The sequence below is a fragment of the Furipterus horrens genome, unplaced genomic scaffold (genome assembly GCF_987537825.1).
Source record: "Furipterus horrens unplaced genomic scaffold, mFurHor1.1.pri manual_scaffold_9, whole genome shotgun sequence".
Lineage (NCBI taxonomy): Eukaryota > Metazoa > Chordata > Mammalia > Chiroptera > Furipteridae > Furipterus > Furipterus horrens.
In genome coordinates this window covers 80,555,073-80,580,535 of record NW_028327179.1, presented here as the reverse complement: position 1 = coordinate 80,580,535, position 25,463 = coordinate 80,555,073, and the positions used below count along the sequence as shown (strand labels likewise).

At 49.1% G+C, this 25,463-nt stretch overlaps 1 long non-coding RNA gene and 1 pseudogene across 2 annotated transcripts in view; both read right to left on the bottom strand.

Annotated features, from left to right (window-relative positions):
- Window positions 1–10,646: 10,646 nt before the first annotated feature.
- LOC150002038 (transmembrane protein 229A-like) lies at window positions 10,647–11,802 on the bottom strand (annotated as a pseudogene).
- Window positions 11,803–11,877: 75 nt separating this feature from the next.
- LOC150002036 (uncharacterized) overlaps window positions 11,878–25,463 on the bottom strand; it is a 70,677-nt gene continuing 57,091 nt past the window's right edge. Inside the window, exons 4-5 of one of the 2 annotated variants that reach the window (XR_016513112.1) lie at window positions 23,634–23,807; window positions 11,878–12,082 (exon numbers count right to left, since the gene is read on the bottom strand). This is a non-coding gene — a long non-coding RNA (uncharacterized LOC150002036). The remainder of the gene's footprint in view (window positions 12,083–23,633; window positions 23,808–25,463) is intronic. The other variant, XR_016513111.1, reaches the window with a different exon arrangement.

Sequence of the window (25,463 nt, the reverse complement as noted above, 5' to 3'; positions counted from 1 at the left end):
GACCTGGGTCTAAGGCCTCCACCAGCACCCTGGGACATGTGGGAGCCCACGTTTAACATGGTGTACGTACTCCCTCTCCCACTATTGGCCACCGGCCTCTTTCTGAGCTGTCACGTTTCCCATTTCTAGAGGGCACGAAGGTATGAGGAACGTGGTGACTGGCTGGAGCCACCCAGCAGGGCGCCTTTGCAATTGGGACTCAAACGAGGGCTCTGTGGTTCCCGCCCCATAGCCAGGCCTTTGGGTCTGCTCCTCCTAGATTGCCAGGGGACCCCGTGGATAGTGGGGGGAGGGAGTCATAGGGGCCTATGGAGAAGACGGGCCAGCTGGACCCCATATAGCAAAGGTAACCATATCCTTACAGCCCCATTACCTCCTTGAAGCCCAAGCCATTAGGGGAAAAAGGGTGTCTGTGCTTCTTCATACCCAGTGCACCCACCACACCACCTCCTCTCAAGTAGTCCTCCGCCAGGCCACACTTTTTCCCCCAGAGTCTCCACATATACTGTTCCCTCTGCTGGAAATGCTGTTCCATGCATCTTGACCTGCCTTTCTCTGGCTGATCCTTCAACTTGACTTCCCCATAGAGGCCCCCCTGAACCTTAAGTTTATGCTGCATAGTCCCTGTACTCATTATTTCTGGCAGACACCACTCTTATTATGTATTATTTGATTCGTTACTCATTTTCAGGGAGGTACCACTACCCTGTTCACAGCTCTGGTGTTTGTTAAATGTTTCTTGAGTGAATGAATGAATGCCTAGTGCTTCTGTCACCAAGTATCCTTACATCATCCCAGAATCCCTGAGAGAGATATTGTGATCCCATTTGACAGGTGAGGAAACTGAAACCCAGAGTGGTCAGGACCATATTCACAATCACATAGCCAATAACTGCCAGATCTAGGGTGTCAAGGGCCTGTTTGCATCTGGGCACCCCATCATTATAACCCTTTTCCTCTTGGTCCTTCAGATTCCCCACCTGTGAAATGGGGATGATTCCGTTTTTCCAGCAGTGTGAACTGTCCAGCAGGTGGGTGGGTGGGTGGGCTGTGGCAGCATGCCCCATTCCAGGGCCTGAGCCAAGAGTGGACCTGCTGACCACCCATTCTCCTTGCAGCAGGCTGGAGCTGGAGTGAGACAGAGGCACCGCAAACTGCTGACCGGCACGTGGGACGCTGGTGATTCTCAGGCCACTGAGGTAGGTGTGCAGCTGAGCTGGCAGGGGAGGCTTGGCCCGATGCTTGGGGGAGGGACAGTTGTGTCCCGAGTCGGGGATACATACTGACCCTAGCACACTGCGCCTTTGACTGGGGCCTCAGCCCTCACAGGCAGAATCGGGTACAGCCATCCTGCTAAGACCTTGTCTGCCCCTGAAAGGGCCCCTAGGGGCCTCATAGGCCTAGTCTTTCTCTAGAGAGGCTGCCAGGGCAGGCGGTGAGGGGGTACGCCCAGGGAGAGGGGCCGGTTTGGTGTTCCCAGCCTTAGCACAGCAGCCCTGTCTGTACCACCCTGAACTCCATGGCGCTTGGGCCTCATGCACTGAGCAACGTGGCAGCCACGCAGGAGGCGACCTGGGCGAGCAGAAGCCTGTTCATAGAAAGGGTGCTGTGCCTGCCCCGTGCTCTCCTCTCCCGCAAACACACTGAGGTGTGCACATGAGCACTGGCACATCTCTGGAGTACCTGCATTCAGATCCTAGCTCTGCCACTTACCCATGACCTTGTGCCATTTCTCTGTGCCTCCGTTTCCTGTCTACAAAAGAAGGATTGGGATCGCAGCACCTGCTCCCACAGGTGCACAGGCACAGCTAGCACACAGTAAATTCTCCGGATATGTCATTGTTTTCCTCAAGGATGCTGGGCCTTCCTTCTTCCCACATGTCTGTTTCCATTATCCCCTCCTTCCTGAGGACCAACAGATGCCAAGATGGACACACACTGGCCCTCTAGTCTGAGCTGGGGGCATGGGCCGCCAAGGCAGGCTTGGGGACAGGGCATCTGAGCCTGAACCTAAGCATCCACTTAGCAGCAGATGAGTAGTAACTAAGAAGCCAACTCTCCTTGTTAAAATGGAGTGGTAGGTAACAATACGGAAAATGGGTATTGGGCTGACTCGGGGGCCAGAGAGACGGGTGTTTGAATGTCAGCTCTGCCTTTTGCTGGGGACATGACCAGTCAGAGTCTCTGGACTCTGACTTGATTTTCTCATCTGCAAAAATGGAAATAATATTTCTTCGGGAGAATTTTAGTGAGCAGCAGAATTAACAAATATAAAGTGCTCAGTACATGACCCTTGACAATGGTATTGATTATTGTGTATTTAGGAGCTCTTCCCATCCTATGAAACATTATACAAATCAGCCTTTTGCACCTCCCTTAATGAGTCATTTGTTTACTTATTTATTTGTGCCTTTCTCCCGACTTACTGGAAGATTGTCTTTTTTCTTGACTAGGATAATGTCTGTGATACAGACGTAAGCACAGTTTCCTCTCATAAAAAGGCAAAAACACTAGTAAAGAAAAAATGGACAATCGTACTTCATCAAAGTTAAACTCATTTGCTCTAGAATGTCACCATTACAAAACATAAAAACATAAGTCACAGGCTGGATTAACATATTAGCAAAGTGTTCTTGTATGCAGAGTACAGAAGAAACTTTCAAAATTTAACAATAAAGAGAAACAACCTGATTTCTGAAATGGGGATAAAATCTGAACAAACACTTCACCAGAAACTATAACTGGATAGGCAAATAGCACAGGAAAGGATGTTCAGATCGTTGGACATTAATTAGGTAAACACGAAGTCAAACCACAATAGTTACAACTGCACACGCACTGGAATGGCTCCTACCAAAACGATGACCAACACCGGCTGTTCCAAACATGGAAGAACTAGAAGTCCTCATTGGAACAAAGTTTGGCACTTCCTCAAAAAATGAAATAGATATTTATCAATACACCAGCAACCCCATTCCTGATTCATTGCAAAGAGTGAAAATAAAGGTACAGATGTCACCAGAGTTGGGAGAACGGGGGCTGTCCCCAAACTGAGGTCCCTTTCCAGGACACAGGACACTCGGAAGTACCAGTGCTCCAAATCAACTAAAAATTGGCTTGCGCTTAGGTAAGATATGCCCAGTGTCAACGACTTCCTTTCCAATTTGGTGAATGATCACTTACTCCCCCTCCCGCATACATGAAAGAAATGAGAAGCCCAGTTTACCAACACCGTGAAAAGTTTGTTAGCTTACCACGCCATGATCTACCTCCCCACCACTATCTGGGTAATCCTAAAAATCTCCTCCCTGCCAAACACAGGCCCTCTCTGGCCTTGGTCTGCTCCTGACCTACAGAGTCCCATGGCAGCACCCTCCCTGCCCCTTCTTGTTCAGACGTCTCTCACTGTTTACTGACCCCCCTGTCAGGGCGAGGCTCCTGGCGATATGTGGCCAAGGCTTAAAATGGGACTTGAGTCTACTTCCGGGTAGCTGATTCAGCAGCTGAGTTCTGGTAACAGACTCAGCAGTATAACCAGTGACATAACTACTTCTGGTGACTGATGTCATGTTAGGCTAGAAGCCACCTTTGTGTATGTAACAAGTGGATACTCATGGCACTCTAGAGTAGGTGCGACAGTGGGCCGCCAGCACTCTTGGCCACGCCACACCAATAAAGCATACAAAACCTCCCAAAGCCTCCACGGAAGGTTTGATTCACAGCCGGACCAGAGCCCACCTAGCTGCTATTGAGGGGCGTCGGACCCGACAGACACCTGGTGACATTCCTAATTCTCATGTCCTCTATTGAATTATGTCTGACATGAAAATGCAAATAAGTTCATCAACAAATAATTTTTTGACCCCCCGTTCTGTGCTAGGTTCTTGGCTAAATGCGGAGAAAACACAGGGAATGACATATGTATGCTCCCAACAGAAGAAAGTAGGAAGAGAGGAGGAACAAAAGAAAGGAAGGATGAATTCGATGGCAATATTTCTGTTCTTTACTTGCCTTCTTTGCTCCCTTCAGTCATTTTCAGGACTCATCATGGAGGATGGAAATAGCACAGACTTATGCTTCGTATTTGTATTTGATGTGTCCATGGGCATAAAGAGGATCACTGGCCTTAATGGCAGTTCATTTCAGTAAATGAAAATCCAGTTGAAACAATGATGGGACCAAGCTGCTAAATAAGCTAGCAGGGATTAATGCTGTTCCCCATTTGCAGAAACAAAGTGTCTGATCCAAGTAGGTATAGTTTTACCATTGCATACTTTATAGGATATTACTGAAAGATCTCGAGTATTTAGGCTGAAGTAAGACAGTTAAGATACACTTGGAAACTTTATTCAGACCTTTGGTCCTCTGTTTATAGATGACAAACTTGCAAGAATGAATGAAAGCTACAGACATGGTCTTACTGTTAAGAACTTTCGAGCAACCAAAGTTATAGAAAGAAGAAATAGGTTGGCCTGGTGATTGGAGTAAATCCAATGACCTCTATCATTGGAAGTGATGAAGAAGAGGATCGACAGACACACCTGTCAAGGATGATCTGGAAGCAATAATTCTATTGGCTGGCAGGTGAATTAGATGACACTTGGTAATTTACTCAAGCTCAAGAGTCCCATACCATTGGATTCCGATAAGTATTAGACGGTTTCCCTGCACATGGGTAGACATTTCAATGATAAATTATTAAAACTTTGAAAAACATGTCTAATCACAGCGTTACATAAAAAATAAACTCAGAATTTATTTTAAAAGTATGCACTTTGGTAGAGTATTTAACAGACACCAAATTTTCATTGTAATTCACATATTACATGGTAGAAACACCAAAAAAAATTCATAAGTCGAATTATTTTAACCACAGAAAAGTAACACACGTGCTTTCTATGGCTGTTGAATACTATCTCTTTCACTGCATTCCATCCTGCCTCCATTATTCTTTTGTTTCTTTTTTGTTTTATTTCCTAAAACTATTTTCATTATAAGTAAGTACAATGATAACTTTTGTTAAACTCTTGCTTTTCAGCACTTGGAATTTGAGTGCTTGTTCTGATGCACTCCAAGGAACTCTTTCATTCATCTTTACTTCCTGTCTTTCATTGTTGCTAATAAAAGCTTAAGGCTAAAATAGTCTTCCTTCAGAGATGCACATGAACATACTTAATGTGGTTTTTGTCCCTAAAAGTAAGTGGGTAATCAAAATGATGTGATATAAATTTTGTGCATGTACCTCTCCATATTATTTCCCCCCCACAATGACTTTTCAACTATTTAAAGTTTTGAATTTAAGAGCTTATGAGACTATTTTTATCATAGATATTAATTTGTTAATAAAATGTCTTGTATGTAATATAAATGTCATTGGAATCCCATAAAAAGTATGGCTAGCTTTCCACTTAATGCTGTAAGTAAAATTAATTTAATTTTCAGGGGTGGGAGGGTTGATTCCTGGCATCTTTCATCCTCCCTGGCTAGCTACCTGTTTCTGTGATACCTGTGGCCTGTCCGTTTCTTTCTTTATGCAGGTGTGCCAGAGCAAATGACCACTAAAATCCCCCAGTGGATATCCTGGTAGTAGACCTGAATAGCCTCCAAAGGCTTTTCCTGGATTGAGCCAGGATGAGGATCCAATGACCCAAGCAGGCTTCCTACTATTTAATCCTCTCCCTCTCTACCTGCAGCCATTTTTTCTTACTTTTGAATTACTGTCCAGGCTCTCTCAAAACCCTGCTGCTTAGATTCAGTGACTGAAGCTTCATTTGGAAAGATATATGTAGAACTTACGTGTCATGGTAAAAGAACAAAACATTGATTTATTTTATTTTATTTTGTTTCTTGCATTTTCAGCTTTCTTATTTCTGAGACACGTGAATTATTACACATTCAACAAGTTAAGCTTACTTTTTAAGAAAGTACATTTATTTTTTTAATTTAAATAACATTTTCTTTTATCCTTGGGTCTCCGATAAAAATATTACTATTTTCCAAGGAAACAGACTGCCACTAATTTCAGAGTGTTTTAGAATTATAGATTAAAAATAATATAAATATGTGATTTGTATTTACTAACAGGTTAAGCCAACAGAGAACAGCTTTTTCAAACACTGCAAAGTAGATTTCCTTACAATGTGATTTTGTTTTCTCTTTTTCTCTCTTCCTTACTAATTAAGGACTCAGCCAAAGCACTTTACCAAGAGAAAAAGAACATATTCAAAAAGGTTTCGTTGACATACACAAGCAGGATGAATGGTCTCTATTAATTCCTGAAAGGTTTTAAAAGCTTTCTTCTTTCACTGGTACACAGTGGGGTTTATCAGCTCAGTTATATTTTTTATTACTTTTATGATCTTCACCCGATGATAAGTTGATTTTTGAGACAGAGAGAGAGAGAGAGAGAGAGAGAGAGAGAGAGAGAGAGAGAGAGAGGGAGACATCAATGTGACAGAGAAGAGAGAAACACAGATCGGTTGCCTCCCATACAGGCACCCGGATAAGTGTTCGAGCCTGCAACTTACGTATGTGCCTGACCCGGGATAGAACTCACAACATTGTGATGTAGGCATGATGCTCCAACCAACTGAGCTACCCGGCCAGGGCTATCAGCTCAGTTATTGACAGTCTTCCCCTCAGTCTTCGCATGAAATACACAGGATTGTCTTGAAAAGTCCAAGCCCAGTTGAGAAACTCAGAAATGTAGGAAATTCCTGCCCTTTGGGTGGAAGGCTTCATTGTTTCTTTCAACTCTCACTTCTCCTTAAAAATATTTTTTTCTAAGTAGGAAGTTGGCTCATGTGATTTTCACTTAAGTTTCTGGGATGTTTATCTCTACAGTGATGCTCATTCTGAGTACTACATGAAATGGCAATAATTATATGTATTTTTTTCTAGCTTGGGATACGAGGTGTCTTACATTTTTGGTGTATGACTCTTCAAGTCAGGATTCTCTCACTTCGAATGAAGAGCTCTATTTCAGAGCACTGTTGGAATGTAGACAACCATCCGGGGATTGTCAGTTAGGCACCCTGGTAATTAGCTCTCTTGTTATTTTCCATGGGATAAAAAGGCAACATGAAAGAGTATTTTTGCTACCAGCATCTGTCTTTTTGCAGCTACCCTTGAACCTGTGATGGGGAAGGGAAGAGCAATGCAGATTGCAAGGTGAAACTCAGAGAAGATTCCAAATCACTGTGGACAGTAGACAGAGGCACCACAGTGTTGCTATTAAGAATAGACCTTGGAGGCCAGGATCTTGGATTCAAGTTTAAATAATGCTCAGTAACTGTATGACTTGGGAAGTTGCATAACATCTTTGCACTTCAGGTTCACTGTCCCCATCTAGAAAAGAAAGGTTGTTTGAGGTTTATGTAAATGAGGGTTGTGTGTGGGTATATATATCTACATAGATGTAAAATATCCAATTAGTGTTTTTTAAGTAACAAAGACCAAAGAAAGGACGGGACATATTTTTCTAAGCTGTGTTTTGCTGAGCTGAAATATGAAATATCAGATATTTATAAATGACAGCCTTGGTTCCCACACCGTCCCCCCTCCACCTACCTGCTTGCAGCTGCCTTGGGTGCATCAACCCAAGCTCTGTTTGGCTTTGATCAGCCCTCAGACTCACAGCTGCGAGATAACGACTGAATTCAATAGTTTCTTTTTTCTTCCCCCTATAAAACAGCCCCCTCCTTCCCTAGGACCCCGGAGTCGGGCCATTCGCAGCACGGCTTCCTCCCCGCTTGCTAATTTCCCTCAGTAAACTTCTTTTCTTCTGCTCGCTGCGTCCTCATGGTTCTCTCAGTGCCATCATTCTTACAATAATAAAATGTGGAAAGTTCATTACACTGAGTCACAGAAATGTTGAAATGAGTTATCAACCTTACCGTAGCCTTTGAATAACAGGAACTTCTGTATGCACTGTTAACATGAAAAACTAAGAAAGTTGTATTTTTCTTTGGATTAATATATATGTATCACCTTAAGATATATATGAATACAAGGAACTAGTATAAATAACCCATGGACATGGACAACAGGGTAGGGGGGAGCAATAGGGGGAGAATTGGACAACTGTAATAGAACAACAATACAAATACTTTAAAAAATGATTTGTATAGACATATTTACTTAAGATTCTATCTCTCTACTTAAGATATATTTGATATATGATTATTCAAGATATATATGGATACAGACATATATTTCCTTCATATTTTACCTATAATATTATAGAGTAGTTCTTGGAAGGTGGTGTTACTTGTGTATAACCTTTTATTAGAGCATCTTACTGTTTCTATATCTGAACTACTAATGAGTACTTAAATTGATTGATCTGATGGCTCTTTCTTTTCCTGCTTTGTCTTTGAAGGTTCAAAGTTATAACAAAACCTCCCTTGTAAGAGGTTGAGTAAACACAAAATGAGAAGCCCTAAAGCAAGGTGCTGAGTTAACAGACAGGATCATCACTCCTGGAATATACATACAAGCTCTCTGTAGAACTTGCAGAGGGACTTACGGGCTTTTGTTTTAGAGTGATATTCTAGGGACTGGCCGGATGAAAGCCCTCATAACAACTGCCTCTCACAGCCTACTACTAAAACAGTGGCCTTGTAAATACACGTAATCTCTTATAAATCAAAACGCTAGAACGTGAGCTTCATAAGGACACAGGATTTGTCTGCCTTGGGTCACTACCATATCTGCAGAGTGTAGGCGAGTGCCTAGCAAATAGGTGCTCAGTAACCAGTTCCTGAATGAACTGAGCAAATGGAAACCTTGACCTTTCCTTTAAATACGATTATCCCTAAGAGTTAAACAAACAAGCAAAAAGTAGCGGGCTTTTCCACTTCCCTACAGATTTCTGACCCTGAGGATGCTGGTAAGCAGGGTTGGAGAGCAGCCAGTGAAGAGCATGAGTGCCAACAGGCACAGGTAGCCGGTATTTCAGGAGTCATGGATTTGGTTAAGGACTCACAGGAAATGTGTGGTGTGGAGCGGTGCTGTGCTTAACTCAGAGTCATGCCCACGTGTCACATCTGCATTACAGATATTTTGTTCAGCATCTGCCTAATGTTAGTGTCTGTACTTACACTTTTGTCTCCCCACGGTTTATAGGAATCTTTTACCCATGACCAAGTACCACAAAGTGACACTTTTACTCTCTGCAAACATTTTAGCTTACTATTAACAGCTTTGACTGACTAAACAAATCAGGTGGGGTTGATTATATAGCATTATGTATCATTATAACTTAGCTCATACCCTGAGATAGTGGATTAAAATAATATAGTATTCACACAATTATATCTGACCGAAAACTAAAAACATACCTGTTGCTATTGCTATAGCAAACATCTTTTAGAGAAAAGAAGGAAGTTCCCTTTTATAGCACAGGGAAGCTAATAATTCATTTGTACACACTGTATGTTTTCCTAATTATCTTTATGTGAAAGCTGAGAAGTTATTAGTCATCCTTGGCTGAGCAAGACTCAATTCTATTTGTCTTTATACATTTCATAACAACAGCAAACAACCTTGAAGCATAGGCATTGATTAGACATACTTTCTTAAAATGGTCCACGTTGTCTCATTTAATTTTGGAGCTTCCGGGAATTAATAAGGAGTCATCAAAAAGCTATCAGTGATTTATAATTGGAATTACACATCAGGCTTGGCCCAAGAACTCCGTGTGAGCCCAAAAGGAAAAAGAAAAATGTTTATAAGCGAGCCATGGCAAAAAGACATGGAAAACACGTGTCTGTATTCACAGAAAATAATTCGGGCTAATACAAATAGGATGAACACTCAAGTTCACTTTATTCCAAGGAACTGTTTTTACTCTTGAAGCTCCATGTAGAAAGGGCCATTAGGATTAAGACACTTGTGAGGATGGTATGATTTTGCTTGGCCCTTGGACATGTGAGGCAAACATTTTACATTATTACACAGTATCAAGCATTTAGAGCCATAGACTGACACGGACACTTGGCATTTAAGGCTAACCCACTTTGGAAAGCGATCATTTCCAGGATGGAGATCAAGTACTTTACATAGTGTCACCTGTCAGAATTGCTCGAAAAGATTTATTTAAAAATTGATTCACAGAATAGTTTCACATTTGTCAGTTTCTTTTTACTTCGTGTGCTAGATGGGAGGCACTTTAAGTGTTGGTAACTGTAGTTTCAGAGGTACAAGACACTGACTCTCAGCAGGCATTGATAAATATAGCAAGGAGCTGAAGTGAAATTGGATTCAAAAACAAGTAAACACACTATTAAACCAGGAAATTGCACTAAACCTTGTACAAGTCACAGGTCTCTGATTTGAAGAATTTTCTCACAGGGTGAAATAAAATAGCAGCTATCACCCCCCTGCCCCCGTCACATTACCCCCATGCCCAAATGAGGTACTCCCACGGTTCTTCGATGTTAAGATAGAATGGTTTTGCTGCTCTTTGGGCTTGCAAGGCTTTTAAAATACTGGCCACTTGGGATTTTCAGTTGTGTTTCAAGTATATTTCAAAGTATTATATGATGCATAGGTTCCAAATAGTCAGAAAAACTAAAATATCGAATGAAATATGTGTGTTGGAAGAGTTTAGTGGAACATAAAAATTAAAATGCTAAAAGATAAATAAGCCACTCCATTTGTAATGTGTAAAAATAAATTGCATTGTTGGTGGGAATCCGGAGACTTTTTTTTCTTTTCCTTTTTCCTTTTAGTCCATTGGTATGTACTTCACCCACAACAACACGTTGGGAGAGTAGGTCCTGGTACACACTAAGGAATATCCAGCCAGGTAAATACATCAGGGTGATGAGGCCCATGAAATTGAGCGGGTAGTGAGAATAGTCCCAGGGACAAGCGCCTCACGTGCTCTCCCACAGTATGTGAAGGTCCCATAGATAGGCACCCACTTGCAGGTGCTCCAGCCTCACTGTAGTGAAGGTGCAAATAGAGCTTTTCCGCCACGAAGCTGCAGCCGCCATACATAAAGAATGACCAGAGCGATGTGTGGCCACTGGTTGCCCCCTCCCTCTTCCCTAGCAAGTTAAACAAGGTGAAGAAAATCTCATCCATAAAGCCGTGCATTCCGTAAAAAAGAAAGTAGAGCAGGTCTGGCAGACCCTTGCTGGGGGCTCCTTCGCTGCAGGGGGAAGGGGGCGCTAACGTTTTTCTTGTTGTTGTTTGTTTTTACCGCCGGCGCTCTGCCCCAGGGACTCGGGTGCCAGGAGGGGCGGGCGAGGGCCGCGCCCAGTCGCTGCTCCTGCAGCTGCCGTCCCTACCGCAAATGCAGAAAGCGCTTCAGGAACACTTGGGAATGGTAGAGCGCCACTGTGGACCGCAACAGCAGGTCCAGCACCCCTGGCGCCACGGGGCCCCGCAGCCCGTTGCACAGACTGAGCAGCAGCGCTTGGCCCGCCAGGGTCTGCAGAACCACGTGCGCTGAGGGTTGGAGGAGGAAAGGGAAGACCAAGGCGCTGCGGCACTGCCGCTGCTGTAGGTACACCCTCTCCGGAGTGAGGAGGGTGAGCAAGTGCAGAAGGCAGCGGTGGGGGGAGAACAGGCCCAGCATTTGTAGCGCGGGGCTCCCAGCGAAGAGTCGCGCGGAGGACAGGAGCGCCTCCAGGGTGATTGTGTGCTTCCCGCATTAGTACAGTCGCACCCAGGCAGGCATCTCCGCGCCCTCCACCGCAGCCTCAGCCATGGACAGCGGCTGGGGGCGGTGGGCCCCAGGCTCGCCTTCCGCCCGCTGGAGGCCGCCGGCCGCCGCAGCGCGCCGCTCACGTGTGCAAGACCCTCGCAGTCCGCGTCGCCGCCCGCCGAGGGCTCCGACACTCACCGCGGCGCCCGACGCCACGCCTCCGCCGCCGGGAGCGCAGAGCTGCGCAGCCGAGGAGCCCAGGAGTCCAGCCCCGTGCCGCCTCCCAGCCGCTGCCGGGGTGCGTGCACATAGTCCCGTGTGCTCCTCACCTTAAAGGTGAAGGAGAATTTCAGAGAGGTGCAGGGCCGCCTGTAGTCACATGTACGTGACTCTGCCACTCCCAATCCTCAGAGCACTGCATGCTGCCTGCAGTCAGAAAAAGAGGGTGGTGGTGAAGCAAACACAGGGAGAAGAGAGTGACATTGTGCCCTATCCCGGGGAAGTCAGGGGAGGGCAGACAGGCAGGAGCTGAGAAGGAGACAGGGAGGCAAGAGGCAGCTCTGGGCAGCTGTCCAGGACCAGCTGCTTCCCACTCTTGGCCAGGCAGCTGGAGCTGGCTCTCGGGCCAGCTTGAGGCCTTGAGCAGGCTGAGGCTCCTGGGCCAGGGGTGGGCCCTGAGTCAATCCTTCCTGGCTGTGTGAGGTTGTGAGAAGCTGCTTTTTCTCCCTGAGTCTGTGTCCTCGACTGTCACACAGGAAGGTGCCTTGCCTCACTGCCCCACTAGACTGAGGAGCTAAGTGCAATCGATGACTTAGGGACAATGTTCTGAAAAGAGAAATTCTGGTTTGGACACCAGCTCTTCCAAATCCAGTTCTTCCTCCTCAACTTCAGGAGTGCTCCACGCCATACTTGACAAGGCTCCACACCTCCTGCCCAGAGTTCAGACACTTTGGCTCGGCACTTGGGGCTCCTGGAAGGGTGGACCCACTTCTCTCCATGACCCAATTTCCCAGCACCCACCCTCATCTACGGGAGCACGTATTGTCAGTGGTGGTCAATGGGGTAACACAGTCTACCCTTGGTGTTTCAGAGTGGGGGCTTCTTGAGGGCCAGTTCCACACTGCCACATCTGACAACCTGTTCTGGGACACAAAAGTTAAACCCGAGGGAGGACAACCCACTCAGGATCACACATGCTGATGTTGCCCTGACAAAGGTGGCGGCGCACTGGGCAGACCGGCACTGGGCTGGGAATCCGGCTGTGTTCTTGGGGTGTGCCCCATCCCTCCGGGAACATGAGGCTGAGCAGGCGAGGGCCATGCCCGTGAGGCCAAACCCTCCTGCCTCCTCTGGCAGCACTCTGAATCTCTGACCTCAGAGTGAGCTTCCTTTTGCAGCTCCCCTCCCCAAGGTAAAGGAGGGCCAGATTCAGCCCTGGGCAAGGTCACCAAATTCAGCCCTATAGAGTGCCTAGTCATTTCTAGTGCTATGCCCCTGCCTTTTGTTTTCTAAAGAAATGAAACTACTGAACCTATATGTGTCAGCCACTAGGTTAGTCATATCATCTCAGCTGAAGCCTCAGAATCTACTATAATTGATGTTCTACTTACTGTTACAAAACTGAGGTTCAGGGGGGTCTAATGGCTTGCTCAAGGTCACAGTGCAGAGAAGCGGCAGTGCCAGAACTTGAACTCCTGTCTGACTACAAAGTTCAGGATTTTTTCCTGTGTTGTGCTATTTATGGTAAGGTGGCAGGCCTTCCTCAACTAGACACTCTTCCCTGGCCCCAAATGCCCTGCATGCCAGGCCAGTGACTTTTAATGCCATGGAGTGCTGAGCATGGTGCAGAGATGAGGAGACAAGAGTCCTGCCTAGTCATGTCTGATGCTGCTGGGTGCTGGGCCTGGGCCACCAGCCTTTTTCAGGATAGCCGTGCCCATGCAACGCCCTTGACCTGGCTTGTCTGTAGGCTCTTGTCTGTGATCCCAAGGGCTCAGCCACGATATAGTAGGGAAGAAGGAGGGTGGGAACACTTCCCTGAGGGCCCTTGGAGGACACATGGTAGAATGAGGCTGGCAATGGAGCCAGGCCCCCTATCCACCAGCTGGTGCCCTCAAGAAGGTTGTAGATGTCCTGCTGATGTTCTTACAGCTCTGGCTCCAGGATGAAAGAGGTGTTCCCCATTGCGCCTTCCCTAACCTCAGCTCCTCAAGGCTCCAAATCTACCCTCCTGGTATTTGCAGGGAGGTGCAGACAGGTGCAGGGCCAATGGCATGCCAGAGAGAGCCAGACAGAGCTAGATGAGCCCTTAAGGACCACCTGGCACAGGGATGGCAGGACTGTGGCATGCTGGACACCACCCCCACCTCTTGCACCCATGGCAGGTGTGGCTAATCAATCGCCACACTTCCTGCTGAGTCTGGACATGCCTTGCCCGTCCTCCACACATACTTCTGCGCAGCCATTCTGAATCGCCTGTTATGGACACATGAGAAGAAAACTTCTGGGCAGCCCTTCTTGGAAAGGGGAGTAAATAGAGGCCCAGAGAGGAGAGGGCTTAGCCTCAGGTCATCAGCCAGTCAAGGTCTAAGCAGAGATTTGCATGCAGACTTCCCAACTTCTGACTTTGTGCTCATTCCCCTGAATGTCACTCAGAGCCAGGCTCCTCGAGTTGAGAGCCCACATACGGACCACTCAGGCGAGCCAGCCATGCCGTAACAACGTCATGTCACAGCCTGACAGCAGCTTGCAGACAAGTTTGCAGACGAGAAAACGGGCTCAGAGTGCGTGGTGCTTTCTTTATGTGGAACCCAGGGCAGCAGCCGTTTCTCCTGAGTCTGGGCTTTTATTTTTGCTAACTGGGTTTTTGCCTTCTCCATTAGTTAATTGCTATGAACTGTCAGATCTTTAAAACATTTCTCAAAACAATAAAAAATTAGAGAAACAAAAAAGATCAGAGAGTAGACAAGCTAAAAGTGGAAGATGAAAATACACAGTTTTCATGGCTTTGATCTGGAAGGGACCTGCGGATGTGCTTAGGTCTGTTTACAGACGAGGAAACAGAGGATCAGGGCAAGGGTGGGGTGGCTGGAGACCAGAGTGCTGAAGTCCCCATTGTCGGTCAGAGGTGGGGGGAGAGGCGCTGGGTAGGCAGTGAGGTGGGGGGACGTGAGGGTCCACACTCCAGCTGCCTTGAACTTCTCTGCTCTCTCTGCCACTAATTGCATCTAGACACACAGTGCAGATGCCTGCCCAGGCTAGCCTGTGGCCACAGACAGCAAGATGCAGCGGGCCTGCCCTGGGGAGCTCCCAGAAGCCTGGAGGTCGGAGTGGGGGTGGAGGGTGTAGCACAGGGTGACTGTGGCAAGGGTGCCAAGCATGATAGGTGTAGGGGCTCTGCTCCCGCTGGGAAACCTCTGCCATTGCCCTTGTAGAAGTCTTACGAGGTCCCCGTGGATGTGTGCGGAGATTTTCACCATCTCAGCTGGGCTCAGGCAGGCGCACTGACCCCACTAGCCTCACCATCCTTTCTCCGGAAGCTCCTCTGTGCAGGGGTGGGGTGGGGGGTGTTCAGGTGGATCTGTTGCTCATCACCCTGCCTATCATCTGGTCTGCACTGGGAAAGTCTCTGGATGTGAGGTTACGCGGGGACTGAGTTACCCCTATTCCAGGCTCAGAGTGGACGTCTCATTCCTGAAAACCTCCAGGGATAAGCTAGGCACCCCACAGGCAACCTGAAAATACTTCCTGATGTCTAGGAAGACAAAAGTTCACACTAGGTGCTCCAGAGCCACATGCTGACTTGGTGCTCTAACTGTGCAAAGCATTTCACAGTTTAGAAAGCACATAACCTCATTTGACCCTTTATCACCTCATTTTACACAGGCAGTATGGCTTAGCGGTTAAGGATACCAGGCTCCCTGGCTTCAAATTCTGACTCTGCTACTTGCCAGCTTCTGTACTTGGGATAAAACGCTGCCCTCTGCATGCCTCAGGCCCCGCATACGTAAACCACTAAGTGAGGCAGTGAATGGGAGGTATTCATTGGCTCTATACAGGACCCAGGCGGGCCTTATCATCTCCATCACAGGCAGGAGGAAACTGGGCAGAGAGGAGCTGGTGCTTGTTGAAGGGAGAGGAAGGGACTTAAAAGCAACCATCTAGACACTAAGATCTTTAACCTTTTAAAGAAAAAAAGACTATATCTAAAACTTATTTTTTTAAACAGTGCAACAACATCTTAGGCAGAAGCTCCATTTATCAGCAATGAAAGGGGCCATGAGGCTGCCTGTTGCACTCACCCTCACACAGGTGCCTCTGGGCTCAATGCCAGGCCTCTGAGGCCTTGGGTGGCTGAGGCAGGGGTTCTGTACCCAGCAGCCAGAGTGCCAGGTTGAGGAGCTGGAGGGAGTTGTCCTGGTGGCAAAGGACTACCGTGGAAAGTTCCAGAAGGAAGGAGGGCTAAGGTTGGAGCTTCAGGATGTGTGATCTGAGCTATGCTCCTCCAGTGCAGCAGCCTGGATGCCCAGTGATGTCTATCCAGGTGGGCAGTGTCACTGATGAAGGCTGGGAGACCAGACAGGAACCATTGCCCCTTGTGGGCAAAAGGACGGCAATGGCCGGGACATCCCGGAAGAGGCTGCCTGAGGTTAGATCCTCCCTCAACAAAGGCATCTCTGGTCAGATCTGTTGGGGGAAAGCTGCAGGTTCTACTCTTCTCCTGGAGATTACTAAAGTACCCTCACCTGTGAAGGGCCTTAAAGAATCCAGTTTTCCCTCCAAAGTTAATCGATCGCAAAACACTTTTCCCCCCCCCACTGAACACATTTTAAATCCCATAGAACTAGTTTTCCCAAAATTCATTTGGAGAAATTCAGACCTAAGGGGAACAGCTACAGGGTGGAGAGGCTGGACATCAGGGAGAGAGGCGCAGAGGAAGCTGGGCTGGCTGGCAGGCTGGGACAGGGCTCCCAGGCAGGGTGGGGGGCCAGACACTGAAGTGTCTGCAGGAAGAGAAGCCACAGGGCACCCTCACGAACATCTGAAAACCCTTCCGACCGGGATTGGGGCTCTGGATTCTGAATCCAATATCATGGCCAGCTTCATGAAGCCACCTAGATATACCTGCCCAGCCAGGAGGAGCCTACCTGCCTGAGGGCCCCCTCAGCTTTGTGCCCCAAGCAGGGCTTGCCCAGGCCACTTGCTGAAAAGGCAAAGACCAGAGTTGGAAGGTCCAATGAGCTGCTTGAGGCACAGACTGGGTTAGAATCACTTCAAAGGCCCACCCAGCTTGAGGCAGGACTAGAAGAGGCTGCAGGGGAGGGACTCCTGCCAGACCCAGGTCACTGAGTGATCATGGCACTCAGCCCCTCTACTCTCTGGCCCTGGTGAAATGAGAGGCTGGGTCAGATGATTCCTAAGGCATTTTCTAGCTTTAATGCTCTGGCAGGAGGCTGGGGGAGAAAGGATTAAACAAAAATGTAAGATGACAACCCTGACTTCCAGAAGCCTGAAATCCAGGTGACAAGCTGTTCCAATGCACCTGTTGGCAGTGTCCACCACGGGGCTAGACCGGGGCTGGGCTGAGGACATCCCCACAGACTTTCTGGAGGAGGAGGGGTGGAGTCAGGCCCTGAACCGGGAGGTTTGGCCCCAGGGATGGTGTGGCTAGGCAGAGGGCCAACACTTGGGAATGGGCTGGGATGGGGCAGGGAATGTCAGGCTTATTTTGGAAATAAAACTACATGCCCAGGGCGCTTCTGACCAGTCCTGGCCAATCAGCCTGGCAGGGTGGCATTAGGGTCTTTCTTAAAGGAGAAGGTATTGAAGTGAAGCAGAATGTTCACAATCCATCTGCCTTTTAATTAACTCGCCCTGCTGTCTTAAGTGATTCCCTGCTTACGCTCATTCTTTTGAAAATTCCAAAGTGCTATTTCTGACCTGTGATGTACTATTGCCCTACGTCTCTATAAGCAGTGTTTTAGCTTAAGGGGCAGTTGCATATTAATTACAAAGTTAATTATGTGCTGTATAATCATGTTGTAATTCATTAGTTTACTCTACACTCTGAGAGCCTCATGCTAATAACAGGATCTGACAGAGGGTCTCAGGAATCACCAAGAAATTTCCATTGACAGTCCAGAATGAGGTTGAAAAGGACTTGAGACCCCATCAAGATACTTCCTTGGAACCCATTTGCTTGACCTGAGGCCAGGTCCTTGTGCCCCTCAGGCTGTCAGGGTGCTGGACCCCAGCTGCCTGGGGCTCTAACAGCACACAGCCTGGAGCACGAGCTGCCTGCAAACCCTGGTCTACTGAGGACAGTGGAAAACCCAGCTGGGTCTTGTTTTTTCCCCCACTGAAGTTCAGGGACAGGAACAGAATTTGTTTAAAATTACTTACGGAACAGAGAGTCAGTTCTAGGTGAAAAATAACTGCTCATATCACTAACATGGATGGCCCTGGGAACACTGACCGAGTGGCAGACCTGGAAGGGGCCTCAAGAAGATGCAGGTCTGAGGCTGTTCAGATGAGGAGACCCAGGCCCAAGGGAGGGGGAAGGGCGTATCTAGGATTTAGATCAAAGTCTCTTTACATTCTTTTCCTTCTCTATTTCATCCCCCGAAGCATCCAGGGATCTGAAAGGGAACACTGGTCATGTTTCTCTCCCCTCTTTCCTGTTTTGTTTTGTCTCCTAACAAAATAACCCATGGGACAATCTCCTTAGATTAACTAACTCCTTAGATTAAATACAGTAAGTCCTTAGACAATCTCAGCCCCACTGAGGCCAAGCGGCCTGGTCTGTGAACTGAGGTGAGAGCTCCCTCCCTCCTTGCGCAGCATCAGATGATGGATGGGAAGGAAATGCAGGTACTCCAGACTCTGCCCACATCTGGAGTGCCCAGGGGATTCTTTCCTAGAATCATCTCTTCCCAGGCTATATGTTGTCAGCCACTGAGGAATCCCCTATGAGCCTGCAATGGCACTTAAAAGTCAGTGTGAGTCCAGACAGGCTTGCTGCAAACTCCCTCCTGTTACTCTGCAAATCTGTGGGTCCAATTTCAAGCCTTCATTGTGTGAGGGGATACAAAGGCTGTAACCTACTCCTGGACGTAACGATATGATGGCTGAGACCCTCTGCTTTCCAAATATAAACCTGCTTGTCTTATTTCTGCTGACAGCTGAATGAAAAAAAAAATTGTGGAAGTCCTTCCCCTTCTGACTCTAGTCAACAAGAGGAGAGAAGGACTCAGAGCCCCAGCTGGCATGGGAGGAAGATAAATAAGAAAAAAACAAAACATGTCCTTGTGCTACAGTGGAATGTTTAAAAAAGAGGTGGAAAGCACAAGGTCAGGGGCAGATTTCATTTTCTATAATTTCAGCAGGCTCAGGGAGGAGGCAGGATGCTGCCGACTCAACAGTTTCAGGGGAATCACTTTTGGAGGGAACTCATTTTGGGGGGAGGGGGTGCTTCTTAACAGCCAAACACTGTGGTTTCTTTCCTGGGAACACTTTGGTTTCCCTGGCAACAGAGAAGTCCAGCCTCCAAAGTTCTGCTCAAAGACCAAGGCCTGGCCTGGGATGCTCCCAACAATTAACCATGGCCAAGGCTTCACCATCCTGCTCGCACAGGCAGTGAGCTGGGGGGAAGAGGTGCAAAAATGTCGGCTCTGCAAAAATATGGGCACCGGTCCCTGTCTCTTCCCCCTCACTGCCCCCCGCTCCACTTGTGCAAGCAGCTACTCATTCCCAGATCACCATTTTGCAGGGCTTTATGGTTGAGCAGGTAAAAATGCCAGACAACACCTTGGAAGCAAGTCTGTGTCTGACAGCACCTGAGGACCCTAAGGGAGCAGGAAAGGCTCTGGCTTAGGGAGCTGATGGACTAGCAAGGCCCGGTCTCGTGTCCAGTATGCTTCAGCCTTGTATGGCTAGCATAGGGGAACTTTATCGGGTGAGAGCAGGTCTGAATTTCTGAAGTCATCTTCCTCCGTCCAGCCTTGCTCCAGAAGTGCCTTTTTAGAGCCCATTTTTTTTTAAAAAAAGATCTTATTTATTTTTAGAGGGTAAGAAAGTGAGGGAGAAAGACAGGAGAGAGAAACTGATGTGTGAGACACCTAGATCGGTTGCCTCTCGTGAGCCCCCAACTGGGGATCTGGCCCATAACCCAGGCAAGTGCCCTGACTTGGAATCAAACCGAATAACTTTCTGTTTGCAGGTCAGCACTCGATCCACTGAGCCACACTAGCCAGGGCTTGAGCCCATTTTTCCAAAGAGAAATATTTAAATGTCTGGGAAGATACCTTTTATGCATCAGGTGTGGGAGGAAATGGGGAAAAGAGAGCAGAGGGGATAAAGCGCAGACCCGCGATGGCATGTGCAGAGCACTTACCTGGCACTGGGCACTGTGCTACATGCTCTGCAGACATTATCTCATTTAACTTGCTCTCTAGTTGCCAGCTGCAGCAGGGGCCATTATCCCTTGCTGGATGGAGTTGAGGGGTTAAGTGACCCGCCCAAGGTTATCCAGTAAGGGAGTGGCAGAGCTGTGAGCCACACTTGCCAGTCTCAGAGCCCTGTTCTGAGAGGGGTAAAAGGAGTGACAGAGTCAGGAAGAGGAGAAATGGACTGGAAAGTCGTTTACTTCCCTAGTAGCAAAAGGGAGACCGAGGTTCCCGGAAATTCCCCTCCACAGAGCTCCCCATCTAAACATTCCCGAGGAAGACAGGCTGTAGAGCAGAGCTACCTGGAGGCTCCCAACCAGAGGCACATAGAGCTCTGGCTGATGTGCCCTGGGGGTCTGATACTGCATCCTTTATGAGCTTTATCTCCTTTAAAGCCCAGAACAGCCCTCCAAAGTAGGTAGTAATAATACATTTTACAGATGAACAACTGGGGGCTCAGCAGCATGTCCAAGTTCACACAACTAGCAAGAGGCAGAGCTGGGCCTCAGTCTTATGCCAAAGTCTGCGTAGTCTTAAATAATGATGATGATAGGCAAACCTTCCCGAGCTCTAAGTGCCTGTATTATTTTCAGCACACTTTGCATATTAACTTACTTTGTTCTCTCAACCATTCTATGATGTAATGCTATAATTAACTCCATTTTACAAAAGGGGAAACTGAGGCACAGAGCTCTGTAAGCAATATGGCCAAGGGCACACAGCTAGTATACTCTAGGGCCAAGTTTGGGCCCAGGCAGGCAAGCACTTGAGCCATACTTATAACCCGTAGGATGAGCTACTTCTTTAATTACTAGGACAGCCTGCCTCCCAGGCTTGAGTCCTTGATTCCGGATGGCTCTGGAGTCCCATCAGTTGGGTTTTTCCCTTCCTTGAGCTCAGGAAGAGCCCTGGGGAGCTCCCTCTCCCTCCATGGAAAACATCAGGTAGGCCCTAGACTGCATTTCCATGGGTGTGTGTGTGTATGAGTGTGCGAGTGTGCCAGTGTGCACGCCTTAGGCCTATGCTGCATCCGGAGTGTGTGTGCAGCTGATTTATAACCCTTAGAGAAAACAGAATTGCAAATCTCACCCACAAATCTTCCCTGTCAAGGTACTTTTGACAGGCAGACATGCTGTGAATTCCCACGAGCAGGCAGGCCTCCACTCAGCCTTGGCTCCCTCACGCTCCCGCCTCCAGGACTGAGCCGTGGGGACCAGGCCACGCATGGCTCTGCTGAGGTCCTCTCGTGATCAGCAGCCTGGCCAGCTCAGCCCAGGAAGTGGCTACCAACTTAGGGGGTACTGGTCCTGTTCATCAGAAATGCTGGCTCCTGAGTGACCGGGCCCTGGGGAAATTCATGAGACACAGGTAACCCATCCCTCCCCAAGGGTCCCACCACACTGCTAGCCCCACATTTCGGTCCTCACTGCTCAGCTGGTGGGGAACAGGGCCCGTTGCCATCTACAGAACTGAACAGGAGGACACTAGCAAATATCTATTGCACATGTGCAGTGTACCTCGTCTATACTCAATATTTTAGTTTGTCTCATGTCATCAGCATGTCAGTGCTCAGAAGCAAGACTTAAGAAAGATTATGTTCCTGGGGCCCTGGATCTGAACACGGGCAGCATGATTATAGAGCCCGGGCTGGGGACTACTCTACCCTTAAATCCTCAAACTCCACCGAGGGACCTTCAGCCCCGTTCCTCACACACACACACACACACACACACACACACACGCACGCACGCACGCACGCACACTAACTCCCTTTCCCTGAGAAGGCACAATGGGAAGGCCCTTTTGGGTGTGGTTGGGGCCACTCCATCTCAATTTCCACAGCTGTGAACATGGGAGATGTTTCTGGTTTCTGAAGACTTAGAACCAGTGCTGCCATGCTGAGGCTGGTTCGCACCATCCCTGCCAAACCCAGCCTCAGGGGGTGCTGTGATGACAGAGCAGGAAAGGGACATGTGCTCTCTCCCCCAAACCTCACCCTGAAGGGCCTTCCCAGCACCTGGTGTAGTGGCTGTACCACACCCTCTGGAAAGCGGCACCCAGCACCGAGGTCCTCTTGGAGGTCTGTGACAGCCAAGCCAATTCCCCTGCTGCCCCATTTCTTTAGATGGGAGGGTGGGTGAGGGCAGGGCAAGAAGGAGGCTGACACTCTGGGAAGTGACAAGGGCAGCACTAGGCCACAGTCTAGGCTCTGCCCTAACCTGCTGTGTGAGCCAGGCCAGTCCACTGCCCTTCCTGGGTTGTCTTTTCTTTCTAGAAAATAGATTGGGCTTGACGGCAGGATTATTGAGAGGACTGAGTTAAATGAGCACAAGAGAGCCCTCAACCCTTCTGAGAGGTGTGCACATGCACACACACACACACACACACAGCATGTGTACACAGGCACACACATATACTTGCACACACAGAGCTGGGATGGCATCAGGTCACAGGAGACCCCCAGAGTACTCGGCACCATGCTGCACTTCCCACGAGGTATCTCTCTGGCCTGGCATCAGGGTCAGAGTCCTGCTTCCCCCTCCTCCAGCTCAGACTCCCTCAGCCCCAAACCTATAATCACAGGCAGGGAAAATGACACCTTGACCAGCAGCCACCCCCAGCTGATGGGCGGTGAGCTGGGCGGTGGCTATGGCGGTGACTGGAAGTCAGGCCTGGGACACAGAGCTGCCGAGTCAGGGGAGGTCAATGGCGGGGGACAGAAGCATGAGGACTGTGGGCTTTGGGGTGGGCAGACGATGAATGAGAGGGAAGAGGGGAGGGGTGGGCATGAGGGCCAGGGCTGGTCTGAGGCTGGCTCTCTGCAGGACAAGTCCCAGAGAGGGTCAGCAAGGGTCATGACCCTGGAACCAGAAGCACAGGGCCCGAGACCCTGAGACAGGCTGGCCTGGCCCCTGGAGGAAGTGGGACAAGCACTGCCCTCAGTTTGCGGTTTGGGAAGCTGCAAATACACTGAGTCCAGGGAGACTGGGGCAGGGCCTGGGCCTCTGCATTTTAGTTTCGTTTCGTTTAGTTTAGTTCTTTAATTTTAGGGAGAGGGGAAGGGAGGGAGAAAAAGGGAGAGAAACATCAATGTGAGAGAAACATCCATTGGTTGCTTCTTGTACGTCCCCTGATGACAGGCCGAACCAGCAACCCGGGCATGAGCCCTGGCCGGGAGTTGAATGGGGCAGGGCAGGGACTCTGTACTTTAGAATGAGCCCAGGGCATGGTAGGTGGCTGCTGGGGATGGCAGGAAGGCGCTGGGGTTTCTCCCACCTGTGCTGCTGTCCCCTCAGCCCCACCTCCATTTGGCATGAGGGCAAGGCCATGGCAGCGCCATGGACACTCTGACCACATCTGCCAAGCTCTGCTGCTCACTGTTGGTCTCCTCAGAGGCACATGGCCCATTGGTGGGTGGGGCTGCAGGTCTGCCCCTGTTTACTAAGGCCGGGTCAGCAAGGCTAGGGGTAGCCTGTGAGCACTCCTCCTGGGCCCTCCCCACCAAGGGCAGCTGAGTAGGAGCTAAAACCCACCCCTGAACTTCCTGGGCTCTCCATCCAGGGCCACGTGGACCCTCGGCCCATCTCAGTGGGGAAATAAAGGCATGGTCTCCTGGCAAAGGGACATCCCGCTCCAGGCCCTGCTGCCCTGACTCTCCATGGCCTCGGGACAAGTCACAGGCACTCTCTTGGCCTGGCTTTCCTCATCTGAAACAGGAAACAAGAGGAGACTCAATTGTGGTGATGTGCAGACAGCGAGGGGGGAACATTCAGGGTAGACGGAGTGGCTGCAACAGAAGCTATAGGGTGAGAAAGCAGCTGCGCCCATGCCCGTTGGGCTGGCCAGGAGGGTGGGCTTGAGGCTGGGTCTGGAGTTAGGGTTGGGTCAAGGTTGAAATTATAGTTGGGGACAGTGCTGGGTTTCTCGGACTGGCACCGTTTAGAAGTAATGTGTCCTGTGGGCACTGAGCAGGGGCTCTTGGCTGCTGCCTCAATGTCTCTGGATCACACACAGGGACCACTCAGACGGAGGCAGCAGTGTTTGCTTGGGGCCGCCATTGGACAGGTGGACAAGCAGCCAGTCAGTGGAAGTTGCGGCCTGCCTGCTTCTCTCTGCCCAGGGATGGTGATCTGAAGCCAGGGGGCCCGGCGTGAGGGCAGGTGGCATGAGTGGCAGTTGTTCCAGAGGCTTGTCTGCTCAGTGTGCCTGCTCACCCGCTGCCCAGTCCCTACTTGCCATGGCCTCACCAGCCCCTTCCCTGCCCCCCTCATGGGCCAGAGATGGCTGTCACCGTGGCAACCCCGCTCATTCCGTCCAGGATAATGAAGCCAATGTGTTTTTCATTTCCATGAGCTGGAGTGAGCAGAGTGGGGGAGGGGGCTCTTCCCTCTCGGCCCTGCCTCTGGAGGAAGAGGCAGGCTGGAGAGAGAGTGTGGGATCTAGCCAGTGGAGCCACACACGCTAGTGGAAAAGGGGTGAGACCTAAAGCCACCAAGCTCTTGCCCCCCCACAGCAACGATGTGGCTAGACAATGCCAGCTAAAACAGACAACACAAAGACCAGGAGAGGCAAATGGGGCTCCATTTCTAACTGTGTGACGTTGGGTTAGTGACTCCATCTCTCTGGTCTCACATCAATACAACCAAGTTCGCCAAGCATTTATTGGGTCTCTCCTGAGTGTTAGGCCTTCTGCCGTCTCTGGAGATCTAGACCAGATCCAGACAGAGCCCCTGTTTTCCAGAAGCCCACAGGTTCTCAGGAGAAGGAGCCTGTACTCAGTACATTTCTCAGCTATAAAAAAAATGAGGTCAGTAACTCTTACCTGTTGCTGCCGATCTTTGAATTACTATTGGGAGGTTTATATGAAAGTGTGCATGTGAACGTGCCCGGTGCACACAGTAGGTGCTTTATAAGTGCTAGCCTTTCTTTTCTTCATTCTGGGTGTATGGCTTGTAGCACAGAGAAAGCACATGTCTCAGAAGTTCTCATGCGTGAGTGAGCAGTCGCTGCTGCCCTAACGTCTGTCGTTCCTCCCTGTGTCTGGATAGAGACATGCTCATTTTGGCTGGCGGTGAAACTGAGGCCTAAGCAGGGCTGGGCTGGGCTGGGCTGGGCAGAGGCCGGGTGACAGAGTGGTGGCCTTCGGCCAGCCTATCTGTGGCAGGGCTTGTCTTCAGCCCAGACAGGGAAGAGCAGGCCCGTCTGGGAAACCCAGGGCCCACGGTCGCTGCCCTCACACCCCTGCCCCCAACCCTTCTCCGAGGGCAGGGCACCAAAGGCACTCACGCAGAAAGCCCTGGCCTGTCTCTCCCCAGTAATTCAATCACCTTGGAGGCCAGTGGCCCTCTCTCCTGGCTGGGCTG